The sequence below is a fragment of the Anser anser genome, assembly GCF_964211835.1.
Source record: "Anser anser genome assembly, chromosome: 7".
NCBI classification, from domain to species: domain Eukaryota; kingdom Metazoa; phylum Chordata; class Aves; order Anseriformes; family Anatidae; genus Anser; species Anser anser.
This window is the reverse complement of record NC_139727.1, coordinates 9999374-10024078: the sequence shown is the minus strand read 5'-3', so window position 1 is coordinate 10024078 and position 24705 is coordinate 9999374. Positions and strand designations below refer to the sequence as shown.

General features: G+C 39.9%; 1 protein-coding gene across 13 annotated transcripts in view; it reads right to left on the bottom strand.

The window, feature by feature from the left end:
* The window catches only part of LOC310902950 (uncharacterized protein), a 327410-nt gene that overhangs the window by 296534 nt on the left and 6171 nt on the right, over positions 1–24705 (bottom strand). Inside the window, exon 1 of one of the 13 annotated variants that reach the window (XR_014587153.1) lies at positions 15978–16272. The exons of 11 other annotated variants lie outside the window; for them this stretch is intronic. The gene's annotated coding sequence lies outside the window, so the exon portion shown is untranslated. Of the gene's footprint in view, positions 1–15977; positions 16273–17393; positions 23840–24705 lie in introns of those variants that run through there. One more of the 13 variants, XR_014587147.1, reaches the window with a different exon arrangement.

Sequence of the window (24705 nt, the reverse complement as noted above, 5' to 3'; positions counted from 1 at the left end):
AGTTCATGATAAATAAGTGCCTGCTTGCAGTTTGGAGGTTTGCCTGGTTTCTCAGTCTGAGCTATCACAGCCAATGTGGCTATCTCCAGTTCCCTTACAATAACGGTTCCAACAGCGTGAAATCAGAGGAGCCTTATCTGCTTTCCTGAGCCCTATCATTGAAAAATGGCCAGCGTTAAAACAAGTGGTAAGAAAAGGCTGCCAGGTCTGGAGAGCCTTAGGCTGGCCTCCGTAGCCTGACTCCATGGCTAGATGTCAAAACATTGCAGGGACACAGCTTGCAGCAAAACTCTGTACAAATGTTTAATAAAGGTGTTTAAGTCTCCACCACTTCCCGCCATGAATCAGTGTCACGTGCCTCATTTCTCAAGTTTCCCCATGAAAGGAAACCATTCCACTTGTTTTCCTGAGGAAAACACGAGCTCTGGAGAAAGAGGTCAGGAATGGCAAAGGAAAGGAGAGGAGGGCACTGCGGCAATTAACATTAACTGTTTGCAACCACTATTCCTGCAGAATTAGAGCTAATTTGGAAAAAAAACTGAAATCATCTTCAAGTTGCCTATTGAGAACATTTCAAGAGACCATCACAAATGCTTTTTGAAAGATGGAGCATCATTTAGATCCCAGATATGTCACACTAGCTGTTTTGGAAATCCAAGCTGGAATTCTCTCTAGTCATAGCTGTACATAAATCAAGATAATTAAAAAATTATAATGCAGAAGATATGGGTCTTCCTTGGTGAAGAAAGCTAATTTGAAGGGTAATTTTCATAAAAATGAAATAAAAACAGATTAGAAGACGTGCAGTCCATGAAATATTAACAAGTTCCATTTAGATACTTGCTACAGGACTAACTCTAAAAAACAGAAAAGGTAATTTAAAAGATTGACTGGCCTTGTAGTTTGAGAGAGAAAAACATTTGGATTATTAATTGTGATGGATCCCTTGTTTTGTTGTTTCCGCAGCTTCATCCTTTTTCAATGTGCTAGTAATTTTTTTTTTACAGTATCTTTTAACTGATCAGAATTTCTTACACAGAGATGTTTGTATTGAGTTCAGTTACACCCTAAACATAGAGACAGAATTTTGACACATACACTTAATATTACAGTACAGATAATGCAAACTGCATTTGCACTGCAAGTCCTAATTCATGTCTTAAGTAGTCAATACGCCTTGTCAATTTGGCTAATTAACAAAACTGATAGCCATGCCACAACCTCAGAGCTATTCTTATAAAGTACTGACCAGAAAAACTAATAGGATGGACACCAAAACTAAGGTGGAATATTTCATTTATCACCTGTGCTTCCCACCCCTCCCAATACTTCTAAACTTACTCATCCATACAAGGTAGATGCTTTTGTCCTTGTATGCACATCTGTCTGCCTCCACATACTTGCCTGTCAGAAACATTTACATTTCTGTAGAGAATAATCACACCTTAATGCTTTACTAGCACAACATTTTTTCTCCAGAGCACCTGTATTTATTCCAAAGATTTACCAACTTAAGCACACCATCTCAGGTGCTTCTTTCTAAATATTTTCTCTTCCATCACTTCCCAGCTGCACTCAACTCAACATATGAATTCATAAACACAAACAATTCTATTACATCAATTCTTTTGTTTATAAACACAGATTGAGGTGGTACAGAATTCTTTTATATTCTTGTAATCAATGGCAAGATTAGATTAATGCCAGGATGCCAGCATAGAAACACACCTACAACTCCTCATATCCTAGTTTTTTTTTTTTCTCTTTTTAATAAACTTCCTCTTTAGCCAAGAACCATAGTAATGTAGAAATGAACCTGTTAGTTGAAATTTCACTTCCCCAGCAACTCCATTAGGAAGCACAGAGCCATGCTGTTCGTCAGTATTGGTATAACTGCTAGGAAGCCATTAGCCAATGTTCCTGTTTCAGTATACCTCCACTTACATGTACTAATTTAAAATGAGAGTGTTACAAAAAAATCATTCAGACATAGAACTTTTGCTCATATTCAGAGGGAAAGCAAAGATTTCATTGCTTAACACTTGTTGTATACGCTGGGTTATCCCATTAAATATAGGTCCCAGAATGGGACATATTTAAGCATGCATTGATTCACTGTCCCAGAACAATACATTGCATTGATTGCTTTTCTCATATCATTTAGCCTTTCAAATAAAAGCAAAGTTATCCACAGACAGATTTATTGAGCCTGACCATTGTTGGAGCAAGCACTCTCAACAGCACAGAAAACCCTTGTATAGATAGATGCCTCTGTGGCCAACCACTGGGTAGACAAGCACCAAGACTTCCCAAAGTCCTGAGCAAACTAAAGTGATTTGGGAATAAAATCTGAGATTGCCAGGTTGCTCACGTGCTTTCTACTGAGGAACAAGAAGTTGCTCTTCTGGGTTTGCAAGATGATTTGACAAGGTCATTTGGAGCCATATTGGGTACGTTTTTTGAGTAATGGAGGGCACTGTCCAAGTAGCCACATGCCTGATGCATGCGGCAAATGCTGCTGCGACCACTCCTGCATGCGGCACTCCTGGGGGCTGTGTTGGGAGCTCAGCCTCTCCCTCAGAGGATGAGCACCGATGCTGGCCACACAAACTGCCTTCTACCAGGAGCAGTGCAGGGAGCAAAGGGAGAAACACAAAAACATCTCAAACTTTTAAAGCTATACCTTTCCCCCTCTTTTCAATTTTGGGATGAGTGCGTACCCATCAGTAATTTGGGAAAACGCTGTGGGTCCATGCCCTAGGGCAGCCTTTACTGCTGTTCTTTGCACTTAGGCACATGCTTTTGGTGCTTTGCCAACAGCCCTCTCACACAGCTTAACCCTTATACTGGCAAATCTTAATGCATGGCGGTTTCCAGGACAGAGATGCAGGATTGCTTAGTTAATTCTGTGCCATACATATGGGGGGGATTTCTCCAGGAGAACGTTTGTCTTCTATATGGAAGTAGTGCAATTACAACAGCCAGAATTTGGCCTAATTTACTCATTCTTAAAGATGACCAACAAGCTTCAAGTGTGCACTGAATTACAAGAAAATAATATTTGTTTACTGGGCTAAAGCCTGCAGATCCTTACTTGATACGGAGAATGGAAGCAGTTTTGTGGTGAGCCAGCCAAGAAAAACATCCGTTGCTCAGCATGGCATCCAGCTAAACTAATCTTTGTTTTCCACAGGAGATGCTTTTTCAATAATTTCTAAGAGCTAAAGGACTTCATTATAAACCATGCAAGCATTGATCCAGATGTTAAGCCTCTCTGTACGATGAGAAGCTCTCTTGGAAAGCCGTAAAGAATAATTGGTTCATTGTTATCTGGCCCTGAGAAAACAGAAGAATATTGTCTATTTATTTAATGTTACTATAAGGAGGAATTTATTTCATTGTTGCCTACTGTTTGAAATGCATTTAATTACAACTGTTTTGTGTAATTAAAGTGTAGGTAAACATTCAGTTTCAATCTAAACGCCTTATTGTGGCGCTGAAATTCACTATTGTTCTTAAGTCTGATCCATAAAAGAGCAGTAGAGGATTCTTATGTAAAGTGAAACAGAGCTCATTTTCAATAACCAATGCTAAGCAGAAGTAATATTCCTCAATTGTACTTTGTAGACTTTACTTTTATTTCTCATTTTTATATTACCTTTCTATCAAAGCTTCTATCAAAATTTAACTAGGTCTCACATCTTGGTAAAAAAAAATGTCCTGATACTGGTCTATTTGAGTGAAAGTCTAAAGCCATCATCACTGTGATCACCATGGACAGAAAATTAAATTTGTAAGCAGCACTCATCTGTAGTTTTACCACAGTAGCGTACCACGAAAACAGGAGAAAAATGCAGAGTTAGTCTCGTTTATCTACCTTGATCCTAAATACTGACTCCTTTGGTCAGAAAACGACAAAGGGCAAAATTAAGTTGAAACTAAAAGTGAGATAGAAATGCTGCAGAAGTAAAAAGCAGAACATTTCAGAAATCAAGAATTCAAGCAATGATTTCAAATTCCTGTTAAAGAAAAAAAAGATAAGCAGCCAGAAGAAAATGCAAAAGAATTATCAGAACAATTCTTAAGTCATTTACATTTCCAACTAAAAATGGGAAACGTTAAACAATGGTAAATACCTTATGAGGTTTGCATAGAAGCAGTAACAAAAGAAGATGTCCAACAAAACAGTTGATAAAGAAAAATATTTAGGGCTCGTGTTAATATGTATTGCATTCCACAGGATGAAGCGTTAGGTGATATTTTAGTTCATAAGAAAACTATTTATCAGGCAACCAAACCTCACTCCAGGTAAAGCACTGATACATTAGAGATGTGTCCAAGGTTTCAGTTCCACATTTAAACTTTTTTCTAACTTTATTTCCCAAAGACTGAAGTTTATTCAGAACTGATAACCAAGGTTTTTTTTTTTCTTTAAACTGTTCTGCAATGAAATGGAACATGAATACAAGCAAATTACAGTATATCCTGCATCAAGCCTCTATTTATAAAACGTTTTCCTTCTTTTAATTTAAGGAGATATTTCTTGTCTGTTTTCAGACATGCATGACTTGTGCTCGTGTTACTCATTTATTCTCAATCAAAGTGATTAAAGGAAACCTGGTAAATGCTTTGCTTCTTCAAAGAAAGTGACAGGAAGAGTGGCTTTAAAAATATCTTCTTGGATATAAATTTATCCTCTTCACTCCTCTACAGATCCTATTTTTCAAAACCTGTAATTCAAGCTCAAATTCTATTTTGATACAATACAGTCTTATTTTAGGTAATATAGGACAGAGCAAACATTAACACAACCTGTGCTCATCACTGACTGAAAACTGTAAAGACAGCGATCTGCAAAGAGCAGCATCAAGACCTTCTAGAAGAGCTGAAGATGTTCTAGCACTCCTAGGGATGTCATTTCAATTCTTGGGTTACCTAGGCCACAAGAACTGAACCTCTACTTATACCTTTCTTTTCACCACAAAGCAACCTGTTACAGCTGCACAAGTGATTCCAGAAATGTAATTAAACTAGTTTTACCATTTTCCTTAAAAGAAAATAAACCCTCCATAACTAGTTCTTAACTCCCTCTTTGACTTCCCTAGCCCATAGCTATTAAGCAGGAGATAAACATTTTCAGTGGCAACAACTTAGTTAAGATCATCTCTGGCAAACAAGCTCATGAAGTTCAGAAAAACAAGAACACAATGACTGCACTAGGCAGTAAAGAGAAAATGGAAAAGAATCATCAAAACCCAAGGTTTTTCTTGGAATATTTACTAGTTCATTAGTGCAGAGTTTTGAGCCAAAAACCAGAATAAGCAGTAGCCTAAAGGCAAGAAATACACTCATTAACCCTAGGTCAGGTTCTCTCAGAATTCTCTTCATCACCAGAACAACTTTCAAACTTCCACAATTTCACATTTTCCTTTCTCTTGCTGCCTCAGAGGTCCTTCTTTTTAGTCAACAGAGTGGCTGCAACCGACCAGCATACAAAGTGTAACACAACCCAGGAAGACACTCAAGACAAATCAACAATTTCCGTCACCAATGTTTACAGCAGCTACTAAACATCAGTGTAATCCTCCTCTTAAATAGATTTATCCACCAACCACTTTCAAACTCCGTGATCCCTTGCAGGAAAGTTGCCTTCTACAAAATTCGGGAGTCCTTCCAGCATGGGGATCTAGACACGTACACTTCTTGTGGCACATTTGTCTGAAGATGAGTTATGATATGGCATAGTAGCAGATGTGACAGCTCAGGTTGGGTTTTATACGACCACGGGGCAGCCAGGTGACCACCAGCAATCGGGATGAAAAAATAGAGGTAAAAACAGTCAAAAAATGCTGCGTGGCACAACAAAACCACAGCAGATCCCATGGCTGGGGTCCAAAATCTAGATACCATCTGTGGCTAGACTTTCATCTTCACCCCACTCCTTTATTATAAAAAGCAGAAGGATAATATGCTTAGAAGTAATGAAAAAGAAGATTAAGGGACTGAACAAACAAAGAAAACAAAATTGGTTTTGTAATATGTAAAGTGTGCCAGACTAGTACACTAAGAGGCAGTTTAGAAATGCTTATTAATAGAGGCAGAGAGAGAGGAAAAAAGGATAGATCTACAAATGCTGCACATGCAATTAAGGGTGTCCTCAGAGTCTGACATATTAGCAAATTTTGACACTCGTTCCTAATGAAAATCCTTTTAATGAAACATATTCATGAAATCTACATTGATATTATCGCAGGGATCTAGGCAGAAATTTACTTAGAAGAATTACTTTCATGCCAGTCAGCTTTTCCAATTTAATTTGAAGCAGCATGAATTTACTGAAAAGTATAAAATTGATTGATTTCTGAAGATCACATCTTGTAGTAAATGGCATTGTTCTGTCTGGGGAAGGAATTTGCCATAATTTCTCTCATGTGCTTGGCACTGTTGGATCAATGCAGCTTCAAGCAAAAGCCTCAACTTCTCCTGCAGAGCTCTCTGGAGACAGGATCGCCTGCCCAATGCGAGGAGCTGACGGGCAGTGCTGTCTGGGGTGGTGAGACAAAGCCCTGTCTGCAAGCAAGGGCATGCTATTTCTACATAGACATGAAAAATATGAGCCGCTTTGAGCTTTCATTAATTAATTTGGCCTTTCAGGTTACTTTAGAAAGTGTTTTGAAGTAAAAGTAAATGCAAAAGTTAGAGGTTAAATAAAGCCATATTTAGTTTTGGGCTGGGGAGAGGGTCCTGTTCTTTTGTGATTAGATCATGGTCGCAACTACCATTAGTTAGAGCCATCAATAGTCCTGCCTTCCATCTCTATATTTAAATGCAGCTTGCTAGAACATATTTACTTAAGAACAAGATGTCCTAGCTTTCAGAACCATAATCGAGAATAGTTCTGCCCTCTGTAGTCGGAGGTAGGTAGATTATGAATCACCGTGGGCAGGTTATAACACCATGTCTCACTTACTCCACCCAAGCCACTCCCGTTTCCAGCTGCTCACGTTTTTGCAGCCTGCAGGGCAGCCACCCGCCTGCCCCAGGGAATCAGCTGCACTTCGTGTCCGATTCACTTACAACTGCCCTACCACCCCTCTGGTCTTCCCACTATTACAGTCAGCTTTCCATTTCCTACGGAGAAGCAAAAATTCGCCTAACACATACTTTCAAAGAGAAAATTACATTTGTAACCGTAAGAAATACAAAATACCTCCACTACCTCAGAGACATACTGAATTTCTATTAAAACATTTTCTTCAGCTGACATAGGGAACTGCAGCAAGGAGAGATATTGATTGCACCATACAACTGCTCCATTGTTGGTTTTAACAACACTGTCAAGCCTGCTTCATCTATCTTGCTAATATATTTAGCAAAACACAATCCGTACTTTATCATTTACACAACCATTGGACATGGCCTGTTTTAAATTCTCATTCCCCCACATCTGTGCAGTTACCTGTGTAGTTCCCTTTACAGCCAACAGATTGCTTTATCCTTTTGAATTTCTGACAAAAAAAAAGCCTGAGGCAAGGATTCTTAATGGAGCCATGCACACATCTCTTCAGCTCTATCACCTTCCTTCGGAAACCCAGCTTCCCCCCTTCATCCAGAGTGAACCTGCAGATTGAAGGTTTGCTGAGCATCAGAGCTCTGCAATGGCATGTCACTCCACAATTCATGCTTTAAAATGGACGAGAACCCCTTCACCCAGGCAAATTTAATCCAAAACACACTCCATCGACAAGACAGCAGTACTCCATGGGATGGTGCACAGGGCCAGCCCGCCTCTCCTGGGGGATGCTGCTCCTCAGCTGCTGGACACCAGCCCACAGCTTCTGCTTTCTGGAGCACGCGACAGAAAGAGACTTTTAGAAAATTATTTGCTCTGCACAATTGTTTAAGGAAGTGTATGTGCTCAACGTTTAAATCAGGGAATTATTTATAAAACAACCATTGTGAGAGAGAAGGGTTCAGTAATTACTGTGTGCAATTAGTCCCCAAAGTAGTACTAGAAGCGTGCAAGCTCTTCTTGGACTTTGCATCAACACAAGACAAGCTCAAGATTTTCAAATCCAGCTGCTTGGCCAAGTTTTTAGGAGTTCATGTGAAACAAATTGACATTTCAGATTTCAAGGAAAAAAGTCTGAATCAAGAAGGAAGACAACTGCCAAATTTTTAATCTTCATACAGCTGAACAAAATATAAAAGTCTTAGGAAATGTGATCGCTTCTATTTAGCTGAAATAAGCAACGGGGGTTAGCACGCCAAGAAAATGACATGGGAACTCAATAAGGTCAATAAGAAACATATGCTAAGCACCATGTAACAGCTTAAAACAAAATACCTGGTGGTCAGTATCTGACTGATGTCTGTGGTTTCAAAACAGACACTCTAAAAACCCTGATGACTCCACTCATGTAAAACATTTTTGAGTAAAGGTAGGTACCCTACTAGGTTTAGTCTACAAAAACAAAAAAGATGGGAAGTGGGGAGAAAGCATGCAAACTGGAAATAGGTGAACGTGACTGAAAACACCGTTCTCAGTTTATTAGGAAAAGAACATGTCAGAACAGCCAGTTATCTTTAACAATGCATTTCCAGAATGTATCAGTTAGTAACTGAACACAAAAAGAATTTGATTAACCAATCAATAATTTATTACCTAGGCTGTCCATAAAACACTTTACTCTAAGTGCATAAATGACTTTTAAACATACCTATAGCAATTATATTTCTTATGCAGTGTTCTGTAAAATCATAAAGAACTGAACTCTAATGAGAGAGGAAAACACTACTATAAAAAGAGAGACAGTCCATCTGGATATAAAATACTTGCAAGATAAGGTATAGAAAGTAAGAAACAAGGTACAGAGTTACTATCAAAGTTTTGCATTTCATCATTTTATAAAGTGAACAGCTACCAATTACTGACAGCTGGTCATATGCTATGTCATGACTGTGGCAATGAGCAGCAATGCAAGGTCACAGTATGTTGAAAAGAAAACAACACTGAGATACCTGTTGGTAGACTTCACTGCAGTCCTTCACGACCTTTGTTACTCTGGGAAGTCTACCAGAGATACTTACAAGAGAAACTTACATTAAAACATTACATTACCATATGCCCTGAAAATGCCTGGAAGAGAGTAAGTGCCAGGGCTGCAAAGGATTTGGGTCCCTATGGTAGGAACCTCCGTGCACCATGGAGAAAGAGACCACAGAGGTTCAGGAGTTCTTTAAATGATATTGGACACCTGAAATGGATAAACATGTTTCCCAGTGCATTATCTGATTTTTGGATACACCCAAAACGTTTTATCCAATTTGAGAAGAAATACTGAAGCTACTTTAGGATTGTATTGAAACCTACACCTTGACAGCTTGCTCTGTTGCATCACTCACGGTTTTTGTTTGCATTTGCTCACAGAAGCCTGCAGGTGATAGGTCTGTACTTTGTCAAAGTTTGAAAGGCAGGAATAAATGCAAACAAACACGTCCTTGCAGGAATATTATTCCATCAGAAAGGCAACGAATAACAAGGTCATATTCTACCCTTTCTCCTACCCTCTCACTCAAACACCTTATTTGCTACAGCCACAGAGATTTAGCAAGAAAAATCAGGGCATCATATAATGGTTCATAGTCAAGCAGAGCAGAAGCATTAATCATTCACATCTTTAAAAGCATATAAGCTTTCAAGGATACCAACAAGAAGCATTTATATTTTAGCTGGAAATCAGATTTAGAAATGGAACATCCTGAACTTCTGACCGGAAAGCAAAGCGTGTAAAATGCCACAGAACCATTGTTGAGCAGTCCAAGTGTAGGTGTATTCATGTGAAAATATACCCTTTCATATAAGCAATTCTATTATTTGCAAGACAAGTAGTGATTCAAGAAGATGTTAGGAAAGATGAGCCAGAGCAGTAGAACAGTGCCAAACATACCAGGTCTGCCCACCTCCCTTAACAAGGAGCCAAGGGAAGCATGCTGATGCTTGATAGAGCTGAAAACCGGAAAAGACCTAGTGTGATTTATCTTTCTGTCTGAATAGTCCTAGATGATCCCTCTAATGATTCTCACACACATTTCTAGTGGGCCTTATGGAGTTGGAAATGATGAAAGAAGCCACCGAATGTAAGTTTTGTCCAGTGACACACTGCAAATGAAAAGAGCCATTGAAACATCCCTAGGAAAAAAATCCAGCAGACAAGAGGCTGGCAGCTACAAAAATCATATACAGGTAATGAGCAGAGGAATAGGCACACTATATGATATTTTTACATGTGCAGAATTTTTTTTTTTTAATAAAAGAATCCATACACTGAAAACTAACAAAAACTCCTTTCACTGCTTAGAGGCAGGATCTCATTGTCTGCAACAGCGATACTGTGATAAAGGCAGGTGCTAATGCTAGCAGGACTTGCACTGGGAATTCAGTGTGTCCTTTTCACCATTCTGTATCTCCCTTTATGTTCTTTACAAGAAAATGAAGTGCTTTCATATTCTTAAAAAAATTTTGTAAGTCTCATAAGAGAAAAACATTTTCCTATAGCACAAGCTGAATTTCCGTTTAAATTAGAAACCATCAAGGTTGTTAAACCATTATAGATATCCCAACTACTGCAAATTCAGTAATAAAGAGTTGGGCAGAAGGAAGCAGAAAAGGTGATGGCAAAAGTTTGTTAAAAAGTTTGGATTCCCTTGTTGCAGGTAGCTTTCTGATTAAAACCAGTTTTAATGTATTTATAACTGTGTGTTGCTTGCATTATTCAACTTCAAACGATTTGAAAACACTATTAAAACTATCATCTTTCTTTCCTTCACTTTTAGGCTCACTGTATCAGTAGGTTAACATACCATGAGTCATATTTGAACTCTACGGCTATTCTGTGTATTTAGCAGTCACAACAGCAGCAGTGTCTTCTTGGAAAAAGCTAGTAGGGAAAGAATTTTAGCGATAAGAAAAAATGGTATGCTGTGTATATGACTTTTGGCTTAAAGAAAACTATAAACTGAACCAGGACTGATGAAATTAAAAGTAAGTTTGAAAAGCAGGGAAGCTGGCAGAAAGCTCAATTCCACAGCTCTGGAGCCTTGGGAGCATATTTCATTTCGGAAACTGTTTGCTGATATTCCTCAAGTGAACATATCCTGGAAGTCTTTATGCTCTGGAAAGAGAGGGTAGGGTGAGATTTGCTTATTTTCTGCAAGCTTCCCACTAGCTATAAATCTTGCCTTGACAGCTCTTCTGCATAGGGACAAGCGCACAAAACAGCATCCCAATGAAGCTGCATCTTTCATTCCACTGGAGGGGGAATGACTGCTTGACATTCAGAGCATAGGCACCTCCCATCTGCAGATGCATTACCCACATCAGTGCTATCTATGGAAAGTCAGCTGCTTCTGATACAGAGGAGAAACACAGGATAATAGAAGACACTAATATGAGATAAGAACCAGTAGTGGGAAATCATTTAAGGCTGAGCACTGCCTTTGCAGCCCTGTCCTGCCAACATGGTCAGCTGGGAAAGGTACTGCTTTACACACCAGATGACACACATCTTGACAAGCAAGCCTTCCTGTGCATTTTCCCTGCAAGTTATATTTGTACTAAGAAAACAGCTGGTGATAAGTATGCACAGCTGCAACAGGAGCACTGCCCATGGCATGTGCTGTGCATGGTCTTGCACCTCCTCTGAAGGGGTCAGTGGAGGCCTGAGTGCCTCCTGCCATCGCAGCCATGCTCTTGTGAAGGAGCAGTCACAACAGCTCGTGAGTTTTCCTTCTGAGTTGTAGTTCATATGTCTGTGCACAGCAACCAGTGATCTACACTCCTTTCTCACTTATAAGAAATAAGAACATGGTAAGATAGTAAATATGCCATCTTCCAGGACATCACTCCATACTCATTAATAACACATGACCAAATGTAAGAATTTTTAAAAGAAAAGCAGAAGTTTATCATCTTTATGATAAAGCTTGCCAGAACTAAAGCCTGGATGGTGTCTGTGCGATCACCAGGAGCAAAAGGAGTTCAGAAACTGAAAAAAAAAGCAGGCTCAGACAGCACATTCTCACCAACAAAATCACTTTTGTTAGAGGTCATTTTAGTGGCATAATGTATAACTGTGGGCCAATCCGAGGATATATTAGAAAAGTTAGACCCTTTATACCTTAAAGCAGATTCATAGTAGCTTGCAATAGAGGACATTTTAAAAATCTGATGTGTTATGAACTCAGGGTCAGAAGATCTAGCTTGCCAGTATGTAAATCCAAGGACCTGTACAAGTATTATTGAGTCATTAGTTACAATGAAAATCATTTCTGTTCCAACATTGGTATAGCAAGAATTCCATGTGTTAAATAGCTAAATCAAAACACACTGTTACATACAAGTAACTTTACCATTAATATTTCACATGCCTGAAATATGCCCAGTCTAACGCAATTCTCTGCATTTATACGGAAATCACAATAGCCTGCCGACCAAATGCATTATTACATTCGGCTCTAATATAGTGACCCTTGGCCTCCCCACTGCTGTGAGCTTTGCTACCAGACCAGCCTGTGGTGACGGAGCTCTGTGCCGAGGCAGCAGGCTCCTCTGCAATACCCCCACACTCAGGGACTAAACAGCAATAAACTTGAAAAGAAAGCTCCAAAAACTTGATAAACAGTTTATGCCATAGCGGAGAAGGCACCTGGGGTGCACACGCAGGAGGAATTATTAGGGAACAGGCAGCAGGGCCCGGTGCCATAGCTGTGGCCCAGCTGATCAGCTGTCTCCTCCCTCCAGCCACCCCGTCCCTGCCCTGTTGTGAAACAGGGCCCTTCCTGTCCCACCCACGATCTCTCCAACAGCTATAAGCCCAAATGAGCTACTTGGAAAGAAAATAAGCATTTATTGTTGCTTCCGTTGCAAAAACATGCTGTGGAGCCCCAGGTTTATTATGGTCTCCTACATTTGTGCTCACGGTCCTACTAAGGCCCATAGTCAACAGGAATTGAACAAGGGAAGGACCAAAACAAAATGGACCCAAACCAGAGCAGTCGACTAATTAACAGTATAATCAAGTGCTTCCTACAGTTGGTACAAATCTTTTGACTGGCTGTGCTGGATTCCCCCTCAGGTCGCAACAGCCTTTGACAGCCTGAGGCTGGACGCAGGCACTGCCAGGCAGGGCCCAGCCCGGCCCAGGCAGGGCAGAAGTCAGCAAGAAGAGCCACTGAACCCGAGGCCTGAAGGAGAAGGAGCTCTTACAGCTCTCCTCTGCTTGATGTTCACTTGTGAGCCTTGTCTCTCACAGAGCCTCAGAGAGGAGGCCTGACTTCAAATACCCTAATCTCATTATCTTTTCTTCCTTAAGTTTCTTACCACAATACTCAGCAGCTCTGTGATCTGGTAGCACTTTTACCTTTGTGCTCCCCAGTCCATCCACAAACAAAACCTGGTCCTGTTGGAAGGGCCCGTGCTCTTGGAGAGGAAACCAATGACACGGGGAACAATTCCCAAATTCTGACGTGCTTGGGCCATCTCCAGCACAGGGAAGCCACTCGACCGCATGAGCGAGTGCTGTGCACATGCAGAAGTTCCATCAACCAAAGAGTTAAGCAGGATTTGGATATTTTTACTGGAGAGAACATGAATCCCTTACTGCAAAGTTACAAATAAGCTATCTTTAATGCTATCTTTGAATTTCTCCAAAAACAGTTTCCAAAGGAAACATCTTGTGTGGTCAGTCAGCAGAGACTTTCCCAACTTCAGTACCTGTTACTGAATAACTCCACATATTTGCTTAGACCTTGCCCCCGTCATCTTTACACTTTTAGAAGAGAGGTACATTAGCCAAAGAAGCAGCATGTTGCCAGGGCTTGCCAATTCATTAAAATTTGCTTTTATTTCTGCGAGTTAGACATGCAAGAAGCAGGTGGACAAAAATAACTTAAGTCAGGTACAAGGCATTTGGAGATTAACCAATATGTTAATTAGTAAATTCTACAGTCAGAGCTGAATCCTTTCTTAGCTTTTTTTTTTTTTAAATCTGCTGTACCAGTGAACTAAGTAGCATGTTCTTTCATTACCGACTTTCTCCCTACAGCTCTACTATGCTGTGAGCAAACACCCCATCATGAATTCACAGTTTATGGATTGTGGATAAACAGCAGGAATGTTCAGTAGCTTTCAGAAATCCTGCTGCATCCCAGAAGGGATGAAGCCTTTCAGGAGGAGCCACATCACTCCAGACTGCACACTTGTCGACTTCACCCACAGATAAACTGGGAGGAGCATGAGGACTCAGATGTCCACAAGAAAACCATATGCTGAGAAAACAAACAGTACATTAATCCTTAGCACAGTGCCATCCTGCTCCCATCGCACCCTGAGGGACCTGAACCACAGCGCTGCTTCTTACCAAGCTACAGCTGCAGAACAGTAAAGCCCATTCCCAGAGCCTGCTACCAAGGGTTCACATCACTGTTTCACTTTGTGCTGTAAGAGTTTCCACACATGGTAGGAAGTTATTTTTTGTACCATGTGTGGTGCCTAATATTTAACTCACTTTGGTCTGCATTTGCTGGTGCTTTGTACCTGTGGGTAGACAATCACGCCTCAATATTCCAAGCTCCAAACCTAGTGCTTGTGGTGGACATCAGGCATTTTGGTGTTAAAGGGATGTGAATTTGTGAAACTCAATGTTTTTCCCAGAGAACCTGTTTCTCACTGTTTCACAGTTAAGGCCAATCCCACAGAAAAAAAGCAAAACATATATCACCCCCACCCCTGAGTTTTAACCAACCTTGCCTTGGCTTTGAGTCTAACTCCATGTCTTGCACAGGAGCTCAGAAATAGTGGCTGCACCAGTTCCCCACCTCTGGGCACATAGTTCAGGCCAGACAATGGGTTTTAGTTCAGTAATTACTTTTGTGTCTCTCCTGCCCTGTTCCTTCAGACCTGGCAGAACTAAATACTAAATGCGAAGAGAAATAAGCCTGCAAGATTTTTGTATCTGAACACGGTAATAGAATTAAAACAGTAAATTATTGCAGAAGCAGATAGCATATTAGAAAGTTGTTACAAGACACCAAAATTAAATCGCCTTTGTATTCTTTACAAGCTACCTGCAGGAACAACAGCAGGGCATCAAGGATGACTGATATTTGGCCTTTCCTCTGCTTACTACGGTAGGTTTTACTGAGTGCCTGGAAGCAGGAGGGGTGAATTCCTCCTTATCAAGGCTGCAGTGGAGCCATATCAATCATAAATTAGTTGATGTAAAAGCCCAGTTTCCTGTGAGGTTATCTTGCCTTGAAAGTGAACCAATACAAAATATATTTTAGTACAGTACCATATAAAAGCACTGGTAATTTGCACTGCTATAATTAGAGGTTTCTAAAGTTTCTCACCCTCTTAAAACAGCAGATCCTTTCAAGAAACACGCAAGCTTTTGCATATAGTTTACATGGCCTCCAGAACAGCATTCCTTCACAGCCTAAAAAATAAGCAGGATTTTTTTTTTTTAAAGCAGTTGCACTACATAGGAAGTGAAGTGACCTGAACTCAGCTCTAACTATAAATTAGTCCTCATCACATTAACTATGATAATGACCTGTCAGGAGACAGGAAAAAAAACATTTTGTTTTTCTTAAGAAATAATCTATAACTTTGGATTCCAAAAAACACTGCTCCGTGGTAGCCTGGGGCACCATATAGTAGAGCTGTTTTCACAGCTCTGTCATCCTCTGGAAACCTTTAAAGTGAATCCATGCTTGCAAAAAAAATCTTAGGACAGGGAAGTCCTCGCCTGTGATGAAGATGGTGAATGTGTGTACTGTGGGCAGAGGAAACTGATAAATGCCCACTTGTAGATAGGAAAGACACATTAGACAGTATTGCTGTATGAGAGAGAGTTAGAGTCCTCATAAATTTATAGCTAGGCATTAAATACACAGAGAAGAGGTTTCTTTCTTACCTGAAGTTATCTTTGACTGATTTACATCTTGAAGTGTGAGCAATAGATCCTGCCTCCTGCTCTGTCATGTATCCTCTTCAACTACATCACTGTACTGACACCACGAAATACACAGTGGTATTTCTGCTTGGTGGAGGAATGAGTCATCCCGCTGCAGCTTTGAACCTCAGCAAGTCTCACTTAAATTTTAGAGTACAACAGGATTTGATGCATGCAGACATTTAGGGTCAGAGATTTTTTTTTCCCCCCTCCAAAGAAAAAGAATTCATAAACTGTTGAATACAACTGAAGGTTTTTAGCTTTTCTGTGCAAGTCTTACATTAATTCAGTATAAAAAGTTATCACTGGAGAAATCTTCTGCTCTCTGCTTTGGTAATGGAGTGCTTCCAGGACGCTCCTGCACTGAGGAGGTCCATCTCCTTCCTCTGCACACTCACAACCCCGGCCAGATCCTGCTGGCATCACTGCAGGTGCCTAAGAGACCTCAGTAGGGGTATGACAGCAGCGTGACTTGCTGTTCCATTGAGAAATTTCATATAGAAGAGTAACGCAAATAGCTCATAGCTCCTGCTTCCATAGCTTCCAGCCTTAAAGTAAAGGCAATGTGGCTTCCCTGAAATCATCTCAACAGCACTTCACTGACAACAATGGAGATGTTTTGGAGCCACAGCCAGAACATCTCCATACAAGATACTAAGTACCTTTGTCAATTAACACCTCATCTCCTGCAAATGCAATCCACTTCTCTGCTCACACTCTGCCAACCTACCTGTACACTTGACTTATCATTAAGAATGGTGACCACCTGTGAGGACAGCTGAAAGCTCTTCAGGGTTCCTCATTAATTTGAATTCAGTGGATCACTCCTCTTGAATTCAAGCAACAACATTTAATTCTCTTTAGATTATGTGGTGCATGTTTGAATTGTGAGCTACTGAGCAGGCCAAAGAGATGCAATGGATTTATTTCATATCTTTTCCTCCCTGTACTTAAAATAATGCTCAGGTTATCATTGTGATGGTTCATGTGTAGGTAAGAATACATTCTTGTCTGCAATAGTGTCAGTACTTGATCCACAGATAACACCAAAGTCCTCAAAGAGTCATAAACAGAAAGGCTACCTTCAACATGATACACATGCCAAGCAAGAAGAGGAAAATTAACATGCATTTCTTGATGCCATCCCAGCCTTATCCTGAATATTCATGAAATTAAAGTCTACAGACACTTGAAAGAAATGCATTTGCTTTCTAACTGCATTCAAAATATTTCTGACATGCTTTCAAACCCAATTGTCAACACAAATGTAATGCTTCTTTCAGTTTAACAATATCAAGACAAAATTTCCTCATATTTAGGTAACAGTCTTAAGCGAGAACAGTTACAAATATGAAAAGCAAGGGTATCAAAGAGAATTATCTAGTCAATAAAGTTTATTATGTTAAGAGGTTTTCAGTTTGACAGACATTCATTTCTGTGCTTTGTTTCACTTTCCTGCATTTCTTTTCAACCAGAGACAAAAGCAAACAAAGTAAGTACAATGCAGCTGCCATAGACTTCTTTAGAAAAGAAACTGCTGGAGTATTCTTGTTTTTAAACAGACAGCAAGTACCACAGCTGGAAGATTCATAAAGAAAAGAAACATGAAATGACACGTAAAGAAACTCAACTAAACATCTTCCCTCCTCAAGTACTCTGAAGCCCAATTTCTACAAACACAGCTTTGATACCTGCTCACTTGTAATATTCCCTGATAGTTTTATTTGACAGAAATTCCTTTAGAAGTCAAAATCAGCCTATTGCTAAACACATTTGCTACAAGGAGGGGAAAAAAAAAAGGGAGCTTTTACCAAGCTATTCATTTTTCTTGCATAAATATATTATATATATAACCTAAGAGCCTCTCTCTATAAACGCAAGTGTTTTAAGCCCGGCATTTGCTGTGCAGGCACCCTGCTTGCTGTGAGAGGAAGGACTCTGCCTTTCCCCTGTCTGGCACTTTTTTTTTTTTTACATAGTCAGAGAACAAGCATCATTTTTCTTCCCCACTTTCCAATGCTAGCTTTGTCACTCACACTAAGTAGTGCTTTAATTTGTGTCCCAGTGGAGTATTTACTGACAACTGTCAGTGCAAGTAGCACCCTGATCTTAGTTTTGTTTAGCAAAATCTTCTCCTCCTTCAAAATCCTGAATCTTTCAAGATCATAGTGAACGTACAGAAGTTGCAGCTACCCATCATGAAAGATATGCTCTAGAAAAGCTTTAAGGGAAAGCAAACTTGGTCTTTTTGTTTCCCCTGCTATACAGACACTCCTGATGGAATTTCAGATAGGTTAATTTATTATGCTTCTGGATGTTCTGCCTCCTGTTTCTTTGATTCTCTGCAGCAAATTTGCACTCATAAAATGTTTGAAATTGGCCTCTAGCCAGAGTCTGACAAGGTTTCCCCAGATGATTTTTCCTCTCCATTTAGTTGATATATACCAAACAACATTGTTTTCACAAAAAAAAGTCAGAAAAATATCAGCCCTGAGAGGCACTAGTATAGTTTTAGTTGTTTTTTTAGCAAGCCATTAATGTAAACATAATAAACATCATTCTGTATATTGAAGTCCAGTTGCACTGAGATAGCTGGCAAGGCATATCGCTTATTATCGGTATGCAAATCAATGGGGAAGTTTGTCACCACACTGGTGTACAACGCTGATTCAGAGATTCATAAGCCGCTAGGGTTAGCTGTGTTCAGCCAGTAAGATATATCTATGACCCCTTGAGACAACTCGTCAAGCTGTGAGCTCTCACTCCACCAAATTGTACACTTCCAATGGCGTGGTGTGCAGGCAGAACCCCCAATTCTCACCTTACTGTTTCACCCCAACTCAGCCGGCCACAGTTTAGCCAGGAACTCCAGTAGCAGCATTTTTGTTACTGCAGTGTTTGAAAGACAATACTGGTCTTCAAAGTTAGATATAATTTAAAAAGGAAGAATCCTATTAATGCTTTCTCATATTTGTACACAATCCATAAAACACAAGCATACACAGGGGAAAGAAGAGACAGTGAAGTCAACTGCTCCGCAAAATATTTATAATGGCTTAGCAGAAAACCTTGTTGGGGAAGTGCATTACGATGTAGGACAGTAACAGCATCCTGCATTTCCTGAGACAGTGCAGAGGAGAAAGCTCTAGAGAACAAAGTTCTTTAATCCTTAAAAGGTTTTTCCCTATAAGTGTAACTTTGTGCAGTGATTAGAAAGCAATGCAGAACTGACTGAACAGATCTGTCTCACTGCCTCTAGATTTAGTTCTGTGGAGTACACTGCAACATACATTTTTTGTAAAAACATTACTGAAGGCAGAGGGAAACACGTTCAAGTCCACAGTTCTGAATTAGTCAGAAAAAAAAATCACATGAAATTAGCTTTGCCTAAGAGGCCACCTGAGTATCATTTCAATTCATCCTTTCTTGTACATGTCTGCTTTAGTCCTAGACACAGCAGATTACTCAGACTGTGCTAATCCAGTTGCAAATAAGAGTTTAAATATGATGTTCCCTATACTTTGCCTCTATTATGAAATACCTTCAGCTGTCTTAAGTAGCTTCTCTCAGGATATCCTTTTTAACTCTGCTTTATACCAACATCCATACCAACAGCTAGTGGCAGTACAGGCACCCCACCGCGGGCTGGCTAGGCTCAGACTGTTCATCTGTCATTTGCCTTACACTACTGACAGCAATTCTCTCACTTGGAGTGATACAGGTCATTCTTTTTAAGCCAGCAAAATCAAAGTTGTTTTTCCACTTGTATAATAATTTCTGCCACTGATCATGGCCCTTCAAGCTCAATAGTCCAACCAATTTCCCACCCACCTTATCATTCATAGCTAAAATGTTTTGCTCTATTTACTCTGGCTTAACTGGACACACTGGGCTAATTGTAGCAGTGTTAGGGCACATTGCATCAAACCTTTCCAAGTACTTCCAAGTGTAGTAGATTTGCAAAACCTAGTTAAGAATGGGTACAGGAAAACGCAGTCATACCAGAAAGCTACAGTCAAGCACAAATTCTAGTGGTGGGCTGGCAAGATAATTAAGAAACTTCTTAAAACTGAAAAACAAACACCCCTTCAACCTATAGCTTGCTTTCATGTGGAAGCCTGCCAGTATTAAATATTAGAATGTCAAAAATTAACAATCGTACATGTGATTTCCTATTCCTCCCCTCCCCAAAGAAAATGCTGTAGATTTTATCTCAGCACTATGAGGACAAAAGGCAGAGACTCATATTTAGAAGAGTGATGACCAACAGCTAAATAGAAGTGAAATAAACTGTGCTTGAATTTAGTCCAATTCTCACATATCCCTGTTTAATTAATGACTCTAAATAACTACGCACAGGTACGTAAAAGACTTTAAGCACATCTAGCAGTCCGTTTACCCCTTTTGTTTTCTTCAGCTGACAGTCCAGAGGAAAAACACCGACCAAGATATCTGTATCTTGACAGCGTTGTAATCACCAAAGAAGAGCTTGTCTCTAAAATTTTATCTAATACACCTGATATTCCAGCTTGAATTCTGACCCCAGTCAACAGTATTTGAGAATGTAAAAAAAAAAAAAACCCTTTTACCAGGGCTTTCTTAAAAATAATGACATCGTCTCCAAGTTCAATTTCTGTTAGTAACCATATAAATTATATGCATAAGTGACAACTTAAGCATGAATAGTAAGTCTGAATTGCAAATCACCCTTAAAGAGATGAAAATTTGAAAGTGAAATAGAATGCAGTAAGGTTTAGTTAAGAATTATAACATTACTACCACTCCTAATACCCCTTTCCTACTACATTCTCTAAGAAAACTTGTGACTATCATCTGCCAAACTGCTGAAATGAGTTCACTATTGCAGAAAATAGACTACTTTTTCTTCTGCGTATAAACTTTTGCATGGATGTTTACTCTCTTCTTTTTCCCCCCATGTCCCTTTTTCTCCCCCGTGATTTTACTTCTCTTGATATCCAAGCTCCTCTTGTGCAATTTTCCCAGCAGGCACTAACCACTACCCTCTGGATAGAGAGCTTCCTAAAAGGAGAGATGGGGGTGGGAGGAACTTGAGCTGTGCAAACCAAAGCTGTAGATCTCTGGCAGTTTTAGTAACTTCATCACTCTGTCTGCAAAACTCCCCTGCAGTCTGAGACATAACTTGTTTGCTTCTATACCTGAGCTGCAGTATTTCACTGCATGATGTCTCCTCGCAGTCCTATGAGAAGTCCATATATACTGCAAAGCTAACACTGGTTTGTATTTCTTGGGAAAAAGTAACATCTTCATCAGTTTTTGGTTACTGCAAGTGTTTAGAGGAAATCAGGAGAGACCTATACAACCAAACTACATAAAAATGGGAAGCAAAAGCAGTATATATCTGATAAGAAATTTAACACATTTAATGGGGTAAAAACATCCCTGACACTATGATATGCTCATGCTTTGAAAAACCTCAAACTATTTGAGGCCATACAAGTGCTCAGCTCTGTGTGGAGACCAAAAGATGATATTTAAAAGCCTCGAACAATCCACTAGCAACTGTTAACTTTCTATTAACTACTGCAGAGAAAATTGAAAACTTCAGTGTCAGCTGGGATAAGTAACCCAAAGCTTGTCTCAGTTTTTCAGCAGAGTTTGTGTCAGATGGGCACACTACCTTTGTTGTTTTGACCATTAACTGGACATAAGATTTTCAGCAGCATGACTCATTGATTTCCTGCTGAGGCAAAGGAGGCTAGCATGTTCATATCCATTCATGGTGTGGTCACAATATGAGCAGTCATTCTTTCCAATTGCCAGTAGGGAAGCACATATATGTATTGAGTAACATCTCAAATATATAACATGTCACTGGTGAACCGTAAGCCTGCTTAGACTATTCCTAAGTCAATTGTAAGTCTTTCATGGTTGCTGTTCCTGATTTTCCCTAAGGCTACTTTAGCTAGGAAAACCTTGTTTTTTGCATTTACTAGGTCTTCTTCAACCTATAGTACACATTAAGTAACCTGAGATGAATATTTGTTTCTCAGAACTCCATTTTATCATACTAAGATTGTGAAGACCCTTAAGCATTTTAAATGTCTAACAAATTGATCAGCGTGAACAAGCTGACCAGCAATGACCACATTAAAAACGGGGTGAATACCACCATTTCTGAACTGAAACTCCCACAGGAGACATTAATTGAAAATATGAATTCCACATAGAGTAGTTTGTAATAACTTTTGTTGGGTATCCATGGCAATATGCTCTTAAGATACACATAGACTGTCACCATAGAAGTCTTCCTTGACCAAAGGGAGCCTTGAGACAGCTCCAGAGCAACACCTCTGGGGAGATGGAGGCATCCCAGACTGAGGGGGCAGAGATGAGACTTGGAGAAGTCTTCAAACACTCACAGAGCTGCAGGCAAAGCAGGAAAGAGCAATCTACTCCGCATGCTAACAGTGAAGAAACCAAATGAAGTAATTTTCTTTGCTTGCAGCAGTGCAGGACAGGATTAGAATTTGAAATGAATGGAAGAGGCTGCCCAGGGAAATTACACGAGCTTTAAAGGAAAGTTTAATACCCATTCAAAGTGACAGAAGAGTTGTTGTTACTATGGCTTCCTGGTGCCCCTCTCATACCTGTTTTCTGAAACTCCTGGATAGACTTATCTTTCCTTAGAGAAAAGCATAATTTATTTAAAAGGTATTTACACATCTAAGATGGAACCACTTAGTATGAACGATGTTAAAAAAAAGACCAAAATCAGATCATTTCCTAGCCTTCTGTATCTTAGCAGTTGCTTAATTAAATCACTTCAATGTTTGTTGTAAGGTTGTTCATGTGTCTTCAGGACCCCCAATTCTTTGGGAGGAAGGAGGATAAATACAATATTCATATTAACAGTATCTTTGCTTACAGACATTTCAGTCATCAACATCTACAATATTTAAAAAAAATGCACCATTTCTTTCTGCAGCAACCTAGAGAAGTATATACTCTTAATTTTAAAGTGTCAGCAAGGCAGCATATGCACAAACTTTCTGAAACTCTGCCATGTTGGTGGGAGGTTAATACGTGCCCACTCCATTAATAGGCTGAGCTGTACCATTTGTGTTAGATACAGCAAGTGTTTATGATTCCAGCTTTAGCTATTTGTGCTGACACTAACACTGGACTGATGCAGTTTAGAACATGCTAGGGAATAGCACATCCCTTTCCATCTGGCTCATTTTGACCACAAAATTAGATCAACTAAAACAGATAATAGTAATAAGATGTCTAGAAGGAAATGCATTGTGAAAATATGAACAAGCACAGTAGTATTTTTGTACCCAATACACTTTCTGCTTAGAAAGCTGTATATCATACTTAAAAGTGAGCTGACCTGTCCTGTATTTGTCTTGCTCAATTCTGTCCATGACCACTACTTTGGGAACATATTGTAATATTACTAATTGAAAGAGAATTAAGAGCTGTGAACCTCTTAGACCTATAGTAAAATCCCTTGTTGTCCCTGTTTCAGCAATGCACATGCATGGAGGACATGGGTACCCATCCACATCATCTAGGATGACCACTGTGTTGATCCTATGGCCGCACAACCACCACCGTGGATGGTAGCAGAGCTCACGCTGCCAGAGCTGGCAGTGACCATTAGAACACACACAGGATTATTTACTGCTGACATGCCACCAGCAGCAGTCAGATGTTTCATTGCCACTTTTGGCACTCCCAGTCTGCGCTCTCATGGTGGTTTGATACTTGCTCCTTCTAAGCAGCGCAGGCAGCTACATCACAGTGGAAAGGAAGGGGGTGTCTGTCAGGAAGACCACCTGCAGGGTAAGAAGCAAAGGTAAAGTCTTAAAAAAAACACACCACAAACCACAGTTGCTAATACAGAAAAATAAAAATAAGATTTCAGCATGCATTTTTAAAGAGCAGCTAGAGCAGGAACACTTACACTGAAGATCATCTGCCCAAAGAGTGAAATGGAAGCTTGGTTCAAGCTCTCTTACACATGAGCAGTAAGAAACCTGATTCACAGTAGTGTACTGCAAGAGCAGCGCTGCTGGCAGCCATAGAAGCAGCTGTTGTAGCAGCAGGGTCACCCTGGGACCAAAGTACAAGGTACACACAGCACAGCCTCACAGGGGTGCTAGCAGGCATTGCAACACAGCCTTGGGGATTTTGTGGTTTTTGTTTTTCCCCTCTTTGCAGGGATGGGGCAGGGGGAGCATTACAGGGTGATCTTGCAGGGATAAAGAAGGGCAAGGAGAAATGCTTGCACCACAAACCTTAGAAAGCACATTGCATGCATCCATTGCAAAGCAGGAGTGACATCAATATTCCTACCCCCAAATGAGAAGAGATTAAGGCTGTTAAATCAGTACACGTCACTTAAAGTCCCAAGCAGTCTCTCATGTATTTAAAGACAACAAAACATGTTTTCCAGTATGTTAAGTAAAGCAGGGAGACATTTCTTTTTCCCTAGTCCAGGAACCCTTCTAAATCCTTTATCCTTGCTTCTCTCACATTTGTCAATTCTTCTGTGTCAATTTTTCCTCAGTCCAACACATTAAATTCACTTTGCAAACCATAAAGATAATTAAATGTTTTCTTTAGTTTCAAACTCATGTTTCTCCATACGTTCTGAAACTAAATTAAAAACCCTGGTCCCTCTGTGTAACTATTTCTGCAT